Genomic DNA, 17,782 nt, shown 5'->3' with positions numbered 1-17,782 from the left:
CCATTTCCAGCACAAATCCAGGTTTTCTCACCCTCCACCCCCCCCACACACAAACTCACTCTCCTGCTGGTAATAGCTCATCCAAAGTGACAACTCTCTTCACAATGTGCATGATAATTGAGGTGGGCCATTTCCTGCACAAATGCAGGTTCTCTCACCCCCTCACCCCCCTCCAAAAACCACACACACAAATTCACTCTCCTGCTGGTAATAGCTCATCCAAAGTGACCACTCTCCCTACAATGTGCATGATAATCAAGGTGGGCCATGTCCAGCACAAATCCAGGCTTTCTCACCAAAATAAGGGGCGGGGGGTGAGAAAGCCTGGATTTGTGCTGGACATGGCCCACCTTGATTACCATGCACATTGTAGGGAGAGCGGTCACTTTGGATGAGCTATTACCAGCAGGAGAGTGAGTTTGTGTGTATATGGGGGTGGGGGGTGAGAAAACCTGGATTTGTGCTGGAAATGGCCCACCTTGATTATCATACACATTGTAGGGAGAGTGGTCACTTTGGATGAGCTATTACCAGCAGGAGAGTGAGTTTGTGTGTGTGGTTTTTGGAGGGGGGGTGAGGGGGTGAGAGAACCTGGATTTGTGCAGGAAATGGCCCACCTCGATTATCATGCACATTGTGAAGAGAGTTGTCACTTTGGATGGGCTATTACCAGCAGGAGAGTGAGTTTGTGTGTGGGGGGGTGGAGGGTGAGAAAACCTGGATTTGTGCTGGAAATGGCCCAACTTGATGATCACTTTAGATAAGCTATTACCAGCAGGACAGTGGGGTGGGAGGAGGTATTGTTTCATGATCTCTGTGTGTATATAATGTCTGCTGCAGTTTCCACGGTATGCATCTGATGAAGTGAGCTGTAGCTCATGAAAGCTCATGCTCAAATAAATTGGTTAGTCTCTAAGGTGCCACAAGTCCTCCTTTTCTTTTTGCGAATACAGACTAACACGGCTGTTACTCTGAAACCTGTCATTATGCAAGGCACTGCATTTAGCCATATGGAGTGGAAATCTATCAACTGCATGAAAAAACTTGTACAGATACAGACAGACATCATCTTCCTTTCCAAATGCAAACAGATGGACATCGTACCAAAAGGACTGAAGGTAAAAAATCCATTACAATCTACATACCACACAGACTATGCTGACAGCTTGTGCCACACACTCTCAAAGAAACTGCGGAATCACCTGATCAACATCCTTTACAACAAACAGGGAAAGATTAAGAATGAGCTCTCAAAAATGGATACTCTCATAAAAAACCAACCTTCCACACAAACTTCCTCGTGGCTGGATTTTACTAAAACTAGACAAGCCATTTACAAAGCACACTTTGCTACTCTACAAAAGAAAAAGGACACTAAACTTTCTAAACTACTACATGCTACAAGGGGCCAAAGCAATGGTTCCCTCAACCCACCTAGCAATATTGTTAACCTATCCAACTATACTCTCAGCCCAGCAGAAGCAGCTGTCCTATCTCGGGGCCTCTCCTTCTGCCCTTCCACCCCCACAAACATGATACAGTTCTGTGGTGACCTAGAATCCTATTTTCGACATCTCCGACTCAAGGAATATTTCCAAAATACCTCTGAACAACATACTAATCCACAGAGGCCTCCCTACCAACACTACAAAAAGAAGGATTCTAGGTGGACTCCTCCTGAAGGTTGAAACAGCAGACTGGACTTCTACATAGAGTGCTTCTGCCGACGTGCACGGGCTGAAATTGTGGAAAAGCAGCATCACTTGCCCCATAACCTCAGCCATGCGGAACGCAATGCCATCCACAGCCTCAGAAACAACTCTGACATCATAATCAAAAAGGCTGACAAAGGAGGTGCTGTTGTCATCATGAATAGGTCGGAATATGAACAAGAGGCTGCTCGGCAGCTCTCCAACACCACTTTCTACAAGCCATTACCCTCTGATCCCACTGAGAGTTACCAAAAACAACTACAGCATTTGCTCAAGAAACTTCCTGAAAAAGCACAAGATCAAATCCGCACAGACACACCCCTGGAACCCTGACCTGGGATATTCTATCTACTACCCAAGATCCATAAACCTGGAAATCCTGGGCGCCCCATCATCTCAGGCATTGGCACCCTGACAGCAGGATTGTCTGGCTATGTAGACTCCCTCCTCAGGCCCTACGCTACCAGCACTCCCAGCTACCTTCGAGACACCACTGACTTCCTGAGGAAACTTCAATCCATCGGTGATCTTCCTGATAACACCATCCTGGCCACTATGGATGTAGAAGCCCTCTACACCAACATTCCACACAAAGATGGACTACAAGCCATCAAGAACACTATCCCCGATAATGTCACGGCTAACCTGGTGGCTGAACTTTGTGACTTTGTCCTTACCCATAACTATTTTACATTTGGGGACAATGTATACCTTCAGATCAGCGGCACTGCTATGGGTACCCGCATGGCCCCACAGTATGCCAACATTTTTATGGCTGATTTAGAACAACGCTTCCTCAGCTCTCGTCCCCTAAAGCCCCTACTCTACTTGTGCTATATTGATGACATCTTCATCATCTGGACCCATGCAAAAGAAGCCCTTGAGGAATTCCACCATGATTTCAACAACTTCCATCCCACCATCAACCTCAGCCTGGTCCAGTCCACACAAGAGATCCACTTCCTGGACACTACAGTGCTAATAAACAATGGTCACATAAACACCACCCTATACCGGAAACCTACTGACTGCTATTCCTACCTACATGCCTCCAGCTTTCACCCTGACCACACCACACGATCCATCGTCTACAGCCAAGCTCTGCGATACAATCGCATTTGCTCCAACCCCTCAGACAGAGACAAACACCTACAAGATCTCTGTCAAGCTTTCTTACAAGTACAATACCCACCTGCGGAAGTGAAGAAACAGATTGATAGAGCCAGAAGAGTTCCCAGAAGTCACCTACTACAGGAGAGGCCTAACAAAGAAAATAACAGAATTCCACTAGCCGTCACCTTCAGCCCCCAACTAAAACCCCTCCAACGCATTATTAAGGATCTACAACCTATCCTAAAGGATTACCCAACACTCTCACAAATCTTGGGAGACAGGCCAGTCCTTTCCTACAAACAGCCCCGCAACCTGAAGCAAATACTCACCAACAACCACATACCACACAACAGAACCACTAAACCAGGAACTTATCCTTGCAACAAAGCCCGTTGCCAACTGTGCCCACATATCTATTCAGGGGACACCATCACAGGGCCTAATAACATCAGCCAACACTATCAGAGGCTCGTTCACCTGCACATCCACCAATGTGATATATGCCATCATATGCCAGCAATGACCCTCTGCCATTTACATTGGTCAAACTGGACAGTCTCTACGTAAAAGAATAAATGGACACAAATCAGATGTCAAGAATTATAACATTCATAAACCAGTCGGAGAACACTTCAACCTCTCTGGTCACGCAATCACAGACATGAAGGTCGCTATCTTAAAACAAAAAATCTTCAAATCCAGACTCCAGCGAGAAACTGCTGAATTGGAATTCATTTGCAAATTGGATACTATTAATTTAGGCTTAAACAGAGACTGGGAGTGGCTAAGTCATTATGCAAGGTAGCCTATTTCCCCTTGTTTTTTCCTACCCCCCCCCCCGATGTTCTGGTTAAACTTGGATTTAAACTTGGAGAGTGGTCAGTTTGGATGAGCTATTGCCAGCAGGAGAGTGAGTTTGTGTGTGTGTGTGTGTCCCCGGGAAAAAAAAAAGGGGGGGTGAGAAAGCCTGGATTTGTGCTTGACATGGCCCACCTTGATTACCATGCACATTGTAGGGAGAGTGGTGACTTTGGATGAGCTATTACCAGCAGGAGAGTGAGTTTGTGTGTATATGGGGGTGGGGGGTGAGAAAACCTGGATTTGTGCTGGAAATGGCCCACCTTGATTATCATGCACATTGTAGGGAGAGTGGTCACTTTGGATGAGCTATTACCAGCAGGATAGTGATTTTGTGTGTGTGGTTTTTGGAGGGGGGTGAGGGGGTGAGAGAACCTGGATTTGTGCAGGAAATGGCCCACCTCGATTATCATGCACATTGTGAAGAGAGTTGTCACTTTGGATGGGCTATTACCAGCAGGAGAGTGAGTTTGTGTGTGGGGGGGGTGGAGGGTGAGAAAACCTGGATTTGTGCTGGAAATGGCCCAACTTGATGATCACTTTAGATAAGCTATTACCAGCAGGACAGTGGGGTGGGAGGAGGTATGGTTTCATGATCTCTGTGTGTATATAATGTCTGCTGCAGTTTCCACGGTATGCATCCGATGAAGTGAGCTGTAGCTCACTAAAGCTCATGCTCAAATAAATTGGTTAGTCTCTAAGGTGCCACAAGTACTCCTTTACTTTTAACAGAGTTACAGTGAGGATGACTTTGCCTCTTTTATTTTATCCATAGCAGGTTACAGAATTCAAATAGGTAATCCTAGTTAAACCTTGTCAACCATGACAGCTTATCATTTACCCCCTGCTCTATGTATTAATTTAGACATAATGGAAGCCAAGTCTTTTTCAGTGTTCCAGGAGAAAGTAAAAAATTACATTTAATGCTTCAGGTCCTCAAATGCACCTGAGTTCTGCTCAGTACATCTGAGATGGGTGGGAATTAAAGGTGACTCTAAGACACCTTTATGCTCTTTTAATCCCTGGGGGTGCCAGGATTTTGTCAGTGAGAAAACTTAGAAGAGTCTCAGGGTCCCATTCTTGGCCAATGGGAGCTATGGGTCCCATTGGCAGCCACTGAGAGCTGTGAGCGGCATTACCTGCGGATGCTCAGGTAAACACAGCATCTCTCAGCCCACCAAGGGCTTCCCCTGAACAAGCCACGAACCAACTTTGGGAACCCCTGCTCTAAACTGTACCAGTTATTAAAATCCACCATGTACTGTTAGGTCACCAGAGATTGCAAGTGTATGGCACATTCTTGCCAGACCCTCCCCTACTCCCAACACATCTCTTCCCAACACCAGTATGCTCCCTGTGCTAAGGAGGAGTGGAGGGTAGGGTAGAAAGTGATGGGTATACTCATCATAGCAATCTCTGTGCCAGAGATTTCACCCATGCTGGAGTTATGTCAGTTTTAAGACTGATTTCCTGCACCATTTTTACCACTCCAAAAAAGTATAAAACTATTTTTAATGGAGGCCTATCTCCTACATTTGTGGGAAATTCTTTGATAATATTGGCTAAATTGTTGCTGTCTGGATGTGGTGAGAGAAGAGGTCATGTGACAGCATGAGGAACTGGAGAATTCTGACTTACTGAAATTCCCATACATGTACAGGTCCATGTTCTGGGCCTCCATTGAAAGTTCAGTATTTTTTGCCATTTTGTTGGCAGTCACAAATTATTAACAAAATACAAATTGGAAAAATAACATTTAAGTAATATGGTCTGGTCTGAGATGTTATGAGATTGACTTCTGATAATTATTCTTATAACAAATACTCTGGTGCAGTAAACAATCAAATGTAATACACAAATGCGATCATTTGTTGTTCTCTACTTCTAATTTGGCTTTGGCCTGTTCAGCTGAATCAGATTGTGTACAGTCCTGTTTGGAATAGTTGTTACAATGATCAAAATAAATAAATAAACAAACTATATTCCTATAAAACAAGTGGATTGTTTTTTAACCTTTTAGTATTACTTAGTTCTACCTTTTCATTTTTGCATATGATTACATTGTTGGGCTAACTGAGAAAATATATTATATTAAAATGGTTTGAACTTGACTATTCCCAGGTATAACAGTCATTTGTTAATTTCTCAGAACATTTTAGTTCTTGCATGCAGAATGAGTGGAGAGTCGAAGTGTTCCCCAAATCCATTAGACCTTTGATCATTATCATTGCCACTCACCATCTGTTTTGTCATATTTCTTGTCCATTCTTTTGGGCATTGGGTGAGATATTACTGAACAGATGGGCAGGGATCTGTGCCACTAATTTCTGTTTGGTTAGCAGATTCAGTAGCAATTTAAAGTCCTGAAGAAAGTCATTTCTTGTTTGCCATTGTCCCAGATATTGAAGACACGCTATTACTTCCTGTCCCTTGTAGACCATTAGTTTATAGAATATTGTGATATATGATGTTTCAGTGAGAACTGTGGATACTCATCTCCTCTGCAAATGAGGCTTTCCATTTAGTTGCCTAAATATGCATTTATGTGGCTAGATTTAGACACCCATGTTTCAAAATGTTGATCTTTGCCTCCAAATTTTCCTGCAGTATTTTTTACATGTGAAAGCTTTTTCTCCATCTAGCTGGTGGGGGAAAAAAACACTATGCAAGCCTTGTATGTTTATGGAGCTTTAGCTCAAACAAAGTAAATTTTAAAATGCAGCCAACCACACAAAATGACCTCTTAAGGATGCCTCGTGCTCTCACATCCTACTCTGCTTGGTCTGTGGTCACTGCTAAGTTGTTGTTGGGCAAGATGAGAAGTATCTAAAGACAGTTTCAGCAGAGGTTCATAGGTTCAATTGCACCCATAGAAATCATGAAATCAAGGATGCAAAAAAAGACCAAAATTCACTTCTTCTAGCCCAGTGTGGAGGAGAGGACCCAGGTTGAGGTGGCAAGTAAGGTTGGAGAGCAAGCCCGTCCTGAACTCACAGTGTCATGGCAGCTCCTGCCCCATGGTTCTGGGCCCAGGACATAGTTACCTGGTAAATGAAGTTGCAGTGCCATTCACTCAAAACTGGCCAAGCTGTCTCTCCATCACAGAGGGGCAGCCAGCCCTGAGTGTTGCTGCTACTCTGTGCACCAGTTCACATTGCCCAGATTGGGCAGATGGGCCCAGACCCATGGGACAGGAGCTCCTGTTACAGGGTGAGTATGGGGTGAGCTTGGTCTTCAGCGCCCAGTGTTGCTCCCCCTGGGGCCTCGCCACCATACTGGGCCAGAATTACGGTTGTGGTGACAAAGTAGAGTGAGCTGCTGCAGGTGGTTGGTGTCCCCTTGGCAGTTAAGTATAGTGCATCCATTGAATCGGGAGCCTATATCTTCACCATCTTGCACCTCTGAAAACTAAACCTGTGGTATCTGTGCACTTTTGCAGCACATTGTGAGTGGTTTTAAAATACAATGGAAATTGATATTAAAGATGGATAGAATAATTTTTTCTGAAGACTTTTAAGCTACTATTATAGACTACTCTAATATTTTTAAAGGGAATTAGAATACCACAATAGTATGAATATTTCTTACTGGCTCCAACAATGAATTATTGCTATGAAATATTAACAATAACAACCACTTAATGTTTTATAGTGCTGAAAGTCTTACTCTCATCCAGTATTTTGGGAAACACAAGAAATGCATGTAAGGAAAAAATATGCATGTAAATAATGCATTTGTTAAAGAATATATAAGATAGGCACATTTTCATTAAACTTTCTTTGACAAGCCCTGCCATGCTACATGTATGAGGAAATTTAGGAAGTCATATAAATCAGCTAATTCTAAAATAATTATTCCTAACTCTGATCTGTTTTACGAATGCTTTCTGTCAATTAAGTATCTCAGCAAGTGCCACTATTTACTGCATATAATATGTTTATTCCCGTAAAGATTTATCAGTGCTCAAGCAATGACAGAAAAGAGATTTCTTTCTGCAGCTGGTACCCAGAGTCCAATTTTGAACTATGCCAGCTGGACTTTCAGCTTAGCTAAGTTTATTTCCTGGCAAGTAGTATATGAAACAGTGTTGTTATTTCTACCTTAATTTGAAATAGTGCCTAAGTAATCTAAATTACTTTTATTAAAATTACATTTTATTTCCGTATAGGTACCTCAAGTCCTTTTAACTTATTAAAATATACATTTTTACTTAATCAATATCAACATCTTCTTCAGGTGTATATTTACATTCTCCTGAGAATTTGCAAATGATTAATGTGACTTTGAATTAAATTTAATACTCATTGTTACATATTACTAGTGTTTATATCTTGGGAATAACACTAAAGAGTAAATGTATAGTGAATTAAAACAGATTCTGGCTCATTATGATTACTCACATTGTGTCAATCTGCTTCTATACATTGATTGATTGTGGATAGGTGATGTAGTATCCTGTATGGAACTTGAAGGGAGGAGCATATCCTGCAAAAGGGAAGAGTTGGAGGAGGCACCAGGAAACCAGTCTGTGTGCACATGAATGTGAGCTGTGGGTGCAGCAGCTAGACCAGGGATCGGCAACCTTTGGCATACGGCTCATCAGGGATGGTTTGTTTACCTGCATTGTCCACAGGTTCAGCCCATCGCAACTCCCTCTGGCCACAGTTTGCCATTCCAGGCCAATGGGGGCTGCGGGAAGTGGCATGGGCTGAGGGATGTGCTGGCTGCTGCTTCCCACAGCCCCCATTGGCCTGGAACGGCGAACCGCGGCCAGTGGGAGCCACGATCGGCTGAACCTACAGATGCTGCAGGTAAACAAACCATCCCGGCCCATCAGCAGATTTCCCTGATGGGTCGTGTGACAAAGGTTGCTGATCCCTGAGCTAGACTGTAAATAGATTGCTTAATAAAGAGCTAGTTCAGTTTTACAAACATGGAGTTTTACATACATGGTACATGAAAAATGGTGTCAGTGCCCAGTCTAGTGAAACCCACAGCAAGGACAGGAGTGTGATTAACCGGAAAACAAAGCAGCAGCTAGAAACAGAGAAAACAGGTAGCATGAAGGGTCTCAGATAACTGGAAATGCTGGATTTCCAGACAAAAAACCTTGCACAGGTATGGAAACAGTAAAAGCAAGAGTTGAGTCTGTATACAGAACTGACCATGGGGGATAAAGATGAGAAAATGAAGATAAAACTTTTTTACTATTTCATTGAAAAAAAAGGATGAGGAGTGAGTGAGATGCTGTTGCCAGGAATACTTTCCTGTAAAGGTGTTTGATGAGTACAGTGACTCCAGGCAGAATGAAACAGTAGAGAGTTACTGTTTTTTTACCTGAAATAAAGAAGCAGTAGAGGGACTTTGTTATGTTTATCTGTGTTTGTCTATGTTACAAAGCTGAGAATTCTGATATTCATGTGCAACTTTGGAGACTTTAAAGATACAGGATCATTTGTGGGACACGTGATTCTATCTTACGGAAAAGATTGTTGGAAAAACAGATCTAACACTCAAGGAATGCCTCTAAATTACAAGACAAAGTGGGTAAGGTAATATCTTTTATTAGAACAACTTCTGTGGTTCAAGAGACAAGCGTTTGAGCTTCCACAGAGCTCTTCTTCAGGTCCAACTAGCAAGGGTAGCTGAACCGTACATGGAAAGGTTTAAAACAATAACAACCACTAGAGCAGAAAAAGTACACAGCAAGCTAAAGGAATCCAAGAAGCAGAGTGGAGACAGACCAAATGAAAATGCTGGCATCGTGGTCCAATGCATTGATTGTAGAGATGATTATTATTAACTGTGGCTATTAAACCTGCTTTGCTGAGAGGTGGATACATTAGCCAGGTTAGTGGGTTATCTCCCACAATATTTGGAATTGTCATGCAATACTTAACTTTTACCTGGACAGCCAGTGGAGCTGAGCGGAAAAGACCTTATCTTAACATTGTGTCTCATGATGGTATCACCAATACAATCAAATCCAGTCCCTCTCCCCACACATGCACTTAGTTCAGAATTGTGGAATCCAACACCTGCGATGGTACTCAAGCCTAGATCCATCTGTCCTACAGACAAATAAACAAGCAAGTCAGACTGTCAAATTCAACGACAAAATTATTACCTTCACTCCTGCCCCTTTCCCACGCAAGTTGTCCAAAAGTAAAAGAGATTTAACACAAATGAATCATTCCTATCAAACTGCATAATTTTAATAAACAGTATAAAATTGGCTTTTCCCCAACAACCAATTTTTGCATGAATCTATGTGATTTTCGTATCTCTCTTCACAATATTCTATTTTTAGTCTACCATGTCAGAGTTTAATCTATTTGAAAAAGTCTCAGATCCCTGAAAATCTGGAAATAAAATGTTTTGATTTAACCATAACATTTTCATCAGTTTTATAATCTGTCATTCTTTGAGAATGGCTTTTCTGTCTTTCCAAGAATAAATCTGTTAATACCTCTTGTGCTTTTACTCAGTTCTTCCTGACATTTCAAAAGTTTATGCAATATTCCTTCTGATGAAATTTCACTGTGTACGAACAAATTCTTTACAATACTTAGTCACTAAAGCTTGTTTTCTTCTGTTGCATTCATTCTCCTCTTGACAAGAACTCCCTTGACAGTAGAATTTAAGGCTTAGCAGTTGTGCTATAGCATTCCCTTTGTTTATGTTGAAATGTTTCCAATTTATCTCTCCCTGGTGAATTTAACAGGCTAGGCATCCACTCATCCTCTTGAATGAGGAAATCTTCTTGTTCTTCTCTGCTTATGTATTAGCATTAATGAACAGCTAGCCCCTTCAGTATCAGTTGTTCCTAAAGGCCAGTAAAACACAGCTCAGGGAGTAATTCACAAAATAAAGTCTCATTTTCTGCTCACAGAATAGCTGAAAATACATTAAAAAAATCTTCATGTTATTCATTCTTTGAAACTAGTCTTTTAAAAATAACTATTGTGATTTTTGCTGGGAGCATTTATTATTTGCAATATAAGCTGTGTTGCTTAGATTGGCCAGATAAGTCACATGGTATTTGTTTCCAGTAACATTCAATTGTATGAATGTTTGATGGAAGTGAATACAAAAGGGACACCAGCACGACTGCAGTAAATACACTGAAACTTTGAGAGAATACTAACTCCTACCATCCCAGCATTCTTTTAGGTCTATCAAATATAGAACTTTGTAGTTATACCTGGTTTTGTTCAACGTAGTGCTGAGTTTGTGTTGCATTCTCAGACATTCCACTGCTTTGATTGTGTCTATGTCAAAATGTAATAATATATTAAAAAAATCTTACCTTCTTGAAAAATCACGGAATTCTCAGTGGCAGACTGAAGTCAATTATATATTAGTATCTTGTAAATTCCTTGTTTTGAAAAACACTGTTTAATTTTGTCACTTAACTGATCCCTCTTCAAAACATTTTGAATACTAGCCAGCAATGAGCAGAGAATCACTTTTGTCAAACAAATTTTGAGAAAATGTTTGCCATGGTTTATCTTGAGTGGGATGATTAATTAAAGGATATTTTTGCTGCGGACTCTTGCAGATGATATAGGTTTTAGACACAGTGCCTGCTGTCTAATGATTTATCCCTAGGTAAAATTTTAAAAAAGGTTGTTTTCCTTCCCTTGCCTTGTCTGTGCCTAGATGATTCTATCCATCTGCTTACAAGCATTTCTAAATCCCCCAGGTGCTGTACAGGATTACTGAAAAACAGAGAGATAAGTCCAGAGAGGTCAGTCATTTCACAGATTTCAAGGTCAGATCTCCATCACGGGCTAAAAAACTTTCCTGGAGTAATTTCTGTTGGAATTAGAGCATGTCTTTTAGAAAAAAAAATCCAGTCTTGTTTTAAAAATTGCCAGAGATGGAGAATCCAACATGACCCTTGGAAAATTCTTCCAATGGTTAAGTAAATTGCCCTCACTATTAAAAATGTACACCCTTTTTCCAATCTGAATTTGCCTAGTGTGACAGAGTCAGGCCAGATGGCTATAGGAGAGTAATATTTTTTTATTTGCATAATACACTTACAAAACAAAACAACAACTTATGCAATGTGTAACGCAGCAACCAATCACAACTGTTTTCTCATTAGCTTCAGGGGAGGGAAGTGTTCAAGTTGCCTGGGCCCAGAGCTGGGAGGGCTTCCTCGACTCTCATGGTCTTCCACCCTTCCAAGTTACCTGGTGGTCCAGAGCAAGGGGGTTCATCGACTCTCAAGATCTGCCACCCCTCGAGTTACCTGGCGCCACGCCCGAGTGTCACCAACAATTCCCTCCTCTGAAAGCACCCAACAAAAGGGGCAGGCTGTGGGGTGGACAATCCGGGGGGGAGGGGAGGACACGTGCACCCACGTGTGAAAGGACCCCTCTAAGGTTGTGGTGTCCGCAGCAGCAATGGCTGGGGCTGGGGTCCCTTACTCTCTCCCCCAATCAAAGGGTCAAAACAAAGGGAGCCGGATGGGGACACCGAGCAGAGAGTCTCAGACAGCGCCCACGGCTCCTCAAAATCATCAAGGGAGTCGGTGGACGCCGCCCAGAGGAACTCCACCTGGATATGTGAACGGACCGAGGATCGGAAGAGGGCCCCACAGACACAGGAAACTCCATCAGCCAACCTCCTCTCTCTCATTTTATAGGTGGCCGTTTTAGCCAGGGCCAGGAGGAGGTTAACTAGGAGATCCCGCAACTTTGTGAGGCCACAGATGGGGAGTGCATAAATAAAAAGGTGAGGGGAAAAATGCAACCAAAAACGTAATAGGAGATTTGTGAGGAGCCGGAACAGGGGCTGCAGCCTGGCGCACTCCAAATAGACGTGCGCCAGGGTTTCCCTCACACCGCAAAAGGGACAAGTATCTGGGATGGGGTTGAACCTCACCAAGTACGTGCCCGTGCTCACAGCTCCGTGAAGGAGCCCCAACTAATGTCCCCGACGGGCCTCGGAGCCAAGGTGGAATATAGGCTGGCCCACCGGGGCTGCTCACCCTCCAAAGGTGACAGAAGGTCTCGCCACTTTGTGTCGGGGCGGGACACTAGGGTGAGGGTGTGAAGGGTGTGGAGCACAAGCATATATAGATGTTTCCTTGGTGCGGTTTGGAAGCATATCATCTGCAGTTCATGCAGCCGGCTCACCATAAAGGGGTGAGGGGGTCGATTGGGTCTACGGGGCAGGGATCCAATTAAAAGGTCTGGCAGGCCTGGGATAGAGGGTGGGCGGGGTGTGCCCTCGAGCAGGACCCGATCGAGGTAAGCTCTAGCAGCGGGCAGCAAAGCGGCCTTCACCTCCTGAAGTACACGCCAGGGGTATGAGGTCTGGAGAGCCCCATGCGCCAAGTGAGCGTCAGGGGATCCAGCCAGTCTCCCCGGTTGTAGTCCAGGAGGTCTCCGACTCTCGTGACTTCTGCCAGGATCAAGCTCTGGCACACCGAGCGGAACTCCGCCACCTGCACACGGAGCTGGGGGTTCTGTAGCAGGGGCTCCGCAAGGAGATCTGCCCCCTCGGTGGCCGCCACAGACCTGCTCGTTAAAAACCGTTTCCAAGTCCGGAGGAGGTCCTGGTAGAAGACTGGCAGCCTGGAGAGGTCTCGTGGAAGACCTCCTGGATGGAGATAAAAGAGTTGCCAGTCATATCGGAGCCCTCGGATGCGGCGCAGGATGGCATGTGCCAGTATGCTCCACGCTGAACTGCCTGCACTATAAAGGAGCCCCTGTAGGGCCTGAGGTGGAAGACGCAGACCTGAGTGTGCAGAAACTTCAGGCCCTGTCCTCCTTCCTTCAGGGGTAGATGAAGAACCCCTACGGGGGCCCAGTGCATTCCTGACCAAAAGAACCCCAGAATCGATGTCTGGAGGTTGGTCAGGAAACCCGGGGCTGGGTCCAGGGTGTTGAGCCAGTACCAGAGCTTGGACAGGACTAGTTGATTAAGCACCAGCGCTCTCCCACGAAGGGAGAGACAACGGATTAGTTCCGTCCATTTCCAGAGCCGCTCTATCACCCCGCCCTCTAAATTTTCCCAGTTCTCCGGTGGAGAGGGATGCGTGGCAGAAAGGTAGACGCGGAGGTAGAGCAGCGGACCCATGCTCCACCGGATGGTCTGAAGCGCGGGTGAGAGGAAGCTCGCCTGCCGCCAGTCTTCTACCACCAAGCCAGAGCTCTTGACGCAGTTGACCCAGGCAGAGGAGGCTGCCGAATAGATGGCCTGGCAAGCCTCCACCCGCGCCAAGTCGCCCGAGTCCTGGACCATGAGGAGCACATCATCAGCATACGCCGACAGGACCAGACGCAGCTCCGGTTCCCGCAGCAGCAACCCTGTTAACCTCCTGCAGAGGAGGCAGAGGAAGGGCTCGATCGCCAGAGCATTCAGCTGGCCCGAGAGGGGGCACCCCTGCTGTACTCCTCGCCCAAAGCTGACCGGTTCGGTCACAGTCCAGTTGAGCTTAACCAAACACTCTGCGGAGATGTACAGCACCCGGAGAAAACCCACAAACTGGGGTCCGAAGCAAACACTCGCAAAGTGTTTGGGAGGTACCTGTGGTCCACCCTATCGAATGCCTTCTCCTGATCTAGGGACAGGAGGGCGAACAACAGACTATCTCTACGCCCAAGTTCCAAAAGTTCCCGAACCAGAAACAGGTTATCAAAGATACTGCAGTCCGGGACGATGTAGGTTTGGTCTGGGTGGATCATGTCCACCAGCACAGACCCTAGCCGCAGAGAGATTGCTTTTACTACGATTTTGTAGTCCGTGCTGAGGAGCGAGACGGAACGCCAATTTTGTAAATCGCGTAGGTCCCCCCTCTTCAACAGTAAGGCGAGCACAGCTAGCCTGCATGAAAGAGGGAGGACCCCACTCTGCAGAGACTCAGCCCAGACGGTGACTAGGTCTGGGCCGAGGATGTCCCAAAACACGTGGTAGAACTCCATGGTCAGCCCATCCATGCCTGGAGACTTATTAGTGGGCATACAACGGAGGGCTTCTGAGAACTCGGCCAGAGTGAGAGGCAACTCTAGCCAGTCTCGGTCGCTCGCGCTGACCGTAGGGAGCTCCTCCCAGAGCACTCTGCGAGCACCAGGGTCGGTTGGATCTGGGGAGAAAAGACTTGCGTAGAAGGCTCGGGCTCTCCCACACATCTCCACTGGTTCCGTGAGGGGGGTGCCGTCTTCTGCCAGGAGGCAGATGACGTGTTTCTTGGCCCCCCTTGTTTTCTCCAGGGCATAGAAGAAGCAGGAACCACGACCCATCTCCCGAAGGAGGCCGATGCGCTATCGAACAAAGACGCCCCGGGCCCGATGGTCCTCGAGGGCCTGGAGCTCCTCCCGCTTCTCCCGGCACGCTCCTTAAAGGAGCGGGTCCTCGGGGCTGGTGGCCAAACGCCTCTCCAGCTCTAAGACCTCCTGTTCCAACTGCTCTATCACTGCATTTCTCCATCAGCTGGTGCCCTGGGTGTAGTCGTGGCAGAAAAGCCTGGCGCGCACCTTCCCCAGGTCCCACCATTGCTGCGCCGAGGGAAAGGCACGCCGCGGCCCTCACCAGGCCAGCCAGAATTCCTGGAAGGACGTCACAAAGCCCTCATCCTCAAACAGGCTGTTGTTAAAATGCCAGTAGGCCGGCCCCGGCCTCTCCGCACAGAGGGACACTGTCACAGTGGCTAGATGATGGTCAGAAAATGGGGCCAGCCGAATGCTGGAGGAGTGGACTCGTGAGAGATGGAAGCGTGATAATTAAATGCGGTCCAACAGGAAGTGGCTCAACCGATGGGCTTCCACCCTGACAAAGGTGAATGTGGAAGTGTCATCCGGGTGGTGGTTGCCCCAGATGTCCACTAGGGAGTGATGTTCGACTATCTCCTGGAGGGTGTCTGCGGCGGCCGCGCTATGCTCAGTCCCCGAGCAGTCCTGTTCCTCGAGGGTGGTATTAAAGTCCCCTCCCAGGATCAGGCACTCGTGAGAATCTAAGGTGCCGAGGAAGGCGGACGCCCACTGGTAGAATTGCAGTCGCTCCGGGTCCGATGTCGGGGCATAGACGTTAATGAGGTTAACCACGAGCCCCTCCATATGGACCCGGTGATGCATCAGGCAATCCGGCACAGCCTCGGCAACCCCTAGCACCTCGGGCCGTAGGTTGGGGGAGAACAGGGTTGCCACTCCAGCCTGTCGAACCTGTCCCCACACTCGAGCCGTCAACTGTCTTCGGCGGTCAGGTCCGTATGGGTCTCCTGCAGGAAAACCACAGAGTACCTTCCCTCCTGAAGGAAGGAGAGCACCTGGGACCTGCGGAGAGCCATCCTACAACCCCGGGTGTTCAACGTTGCGATGGTGAGAGGTGTCATGGGGAGGGTCGGGGGGGTCCTCACTGGCAGGGATGCTCGCATCTCCCAGCGGGCTGCGCAGCAGCCCGTGACCGATCCCGTAGATGAGTAATTGCTTACGGAAGACGCGGACCCGCCAGTAGGCCATAGCATCCTGCTTCCCCGTCCCTTTACCTCCCCCCATGAGGGCCCTTGTGGCCTGGAGGATTTGAGAAAAGTCCCCCCATCGCTGGAGAGCAAGTTGTACCTTGTTGCGGGAGCCACAGACATCCTCTAAAAACTTTCTCAGCTCTCCTCGCAGCTCATGTGGGGGTAGGGTTACGGTTTCCCGGTTGTTCCCCAACGGGGCCCTTGGTGCAGCTCTGTGGTCCACTAAAACGCACAAGCAGGGTGCGGACCCCCGACGGGGTGCCTGATGGGCTGGAGATTCTAGGTCTGCCTCAAGCTCTTGGGCGATAAGGGGCGGTGGAGCGAAAATAGCAGCTCCTAATGGATCGGGGCAGGAGAACACAAAGGCCGCTCCCTGCGGGTCATCAGTTGGGAAAGGGAAGGAGACAGCCCCAGGGGCAGCAATGACATTGCAGGAGGTAAACTGAATAGGGGTAGGAGCAGGGGCAGAGGCGAGGTTCTGGGTTTCGGGAGGCAAGCAGCTGGATGGTGGCACCTCCCGATCAGGCTCAAGGGTTAAGGGAAGCTCTCAGTGACACTGGGCATGCGCTCTGTGGTGGATTTAGCGGCCACAGCATCAGGAGGTGGATTATCTTCTGTAGGGTCCCCACCCGGGAAGGAAGTCGATTGCTCCAAACCAATGGGGGGTGCCCCTGGCGACTCGTGCCCCGGCTGCATGGCACCAGCTGTCACCTGAGCAGGCTCAGTGGTCATCAGCGGGGTGCCATCAGTGGCTGGGTCGGTGGAGGAGTCCAGGGGCTCCTCGGAGGTGGGAGCGGAAGCAACAGTTAAGGGGAGGGAGCATGGGGGGAGTGAGGTTGCCCAGATCGAGATTTGCTGGCAAAAGCTCATCCTCCCCCTGGGAGACTGGCGTCATATCTAAGACCTCGATCTCCTCGAACATGGAGGAGAGGACACTTTCCGCCACCCCGGGGTTCTCCCTGCTGGCATCCGCCACGACAGTTGCCTCGGGGTTCACGGGGGCTTCGGGTAGCATCAGGACAGAAGGGGCTTCCTTGAGGGTTTTGGAGGGGAAGGTCTCCCGTGGAGGGGAGACACTACCCTCTGGTGCTGCCACGTCTTTCCCGACTGACACCGGTGGATGGGACGCACTTGTGGGCAAAGCTGAAGGTTCGGCATCGGTGCCCCCTTCCTGGTGTTCCGGGGGGCCTCCGCCTCAGGTAGATGAGGCAGAGCTCAAGCCTTCCACTTGCCTCGCTTCCCCTGGACTGGGGCCCAGCCCTCCATGGCATCATCTGGGGGCTGGTTAACAGGGGTCGTGTCAGGAGGTAAAGACGATGGCTCAGGGACTTTGGGGGGGGAACAGTAGGACAGCATAAGGGAGGGAGGATTCTCCCTGGGGCAGGCTCTCTCCCATGCCTGGTGGTATCTCTGCCACACCCTCCTCCATAGGCACCACTAGATTGTCAGCAGCGAGGGCGGGGCTCTCCCGCTCATCTGGGCATTTTAGGGGAGGTGCCCCTTGGGCCTGAGTAGGAGTAGAGGTGGTCCAAAGAGGAGGGGGGGCAGGTTCGGGTATCAGGCAGCCAGGGGCGTCGGCAATGACGTGGCCGATGTCCTGCTGGGTCTCGGGGATCCCAGGTGC

Source organism: Eretmochelys imbricata, chromosome 1 (assembly GCF_965152235.1).
Source record: "Eretmochelys imbricata isolate rEreImb1 chromosome 1, rEreImb1.hap1, whole genome shotgun sequence".
NCBI classification, from domain to species: Eukaryota; Metazoa; Chordata; order Testudines; family Cheloniidae; genus Eretmochelys; species Eretmochelys imbricata.
The sequence above is the reverse complement of the archived record's forward strand: the minus strand, read 5'-3'. Positions refer to the sequence as shown.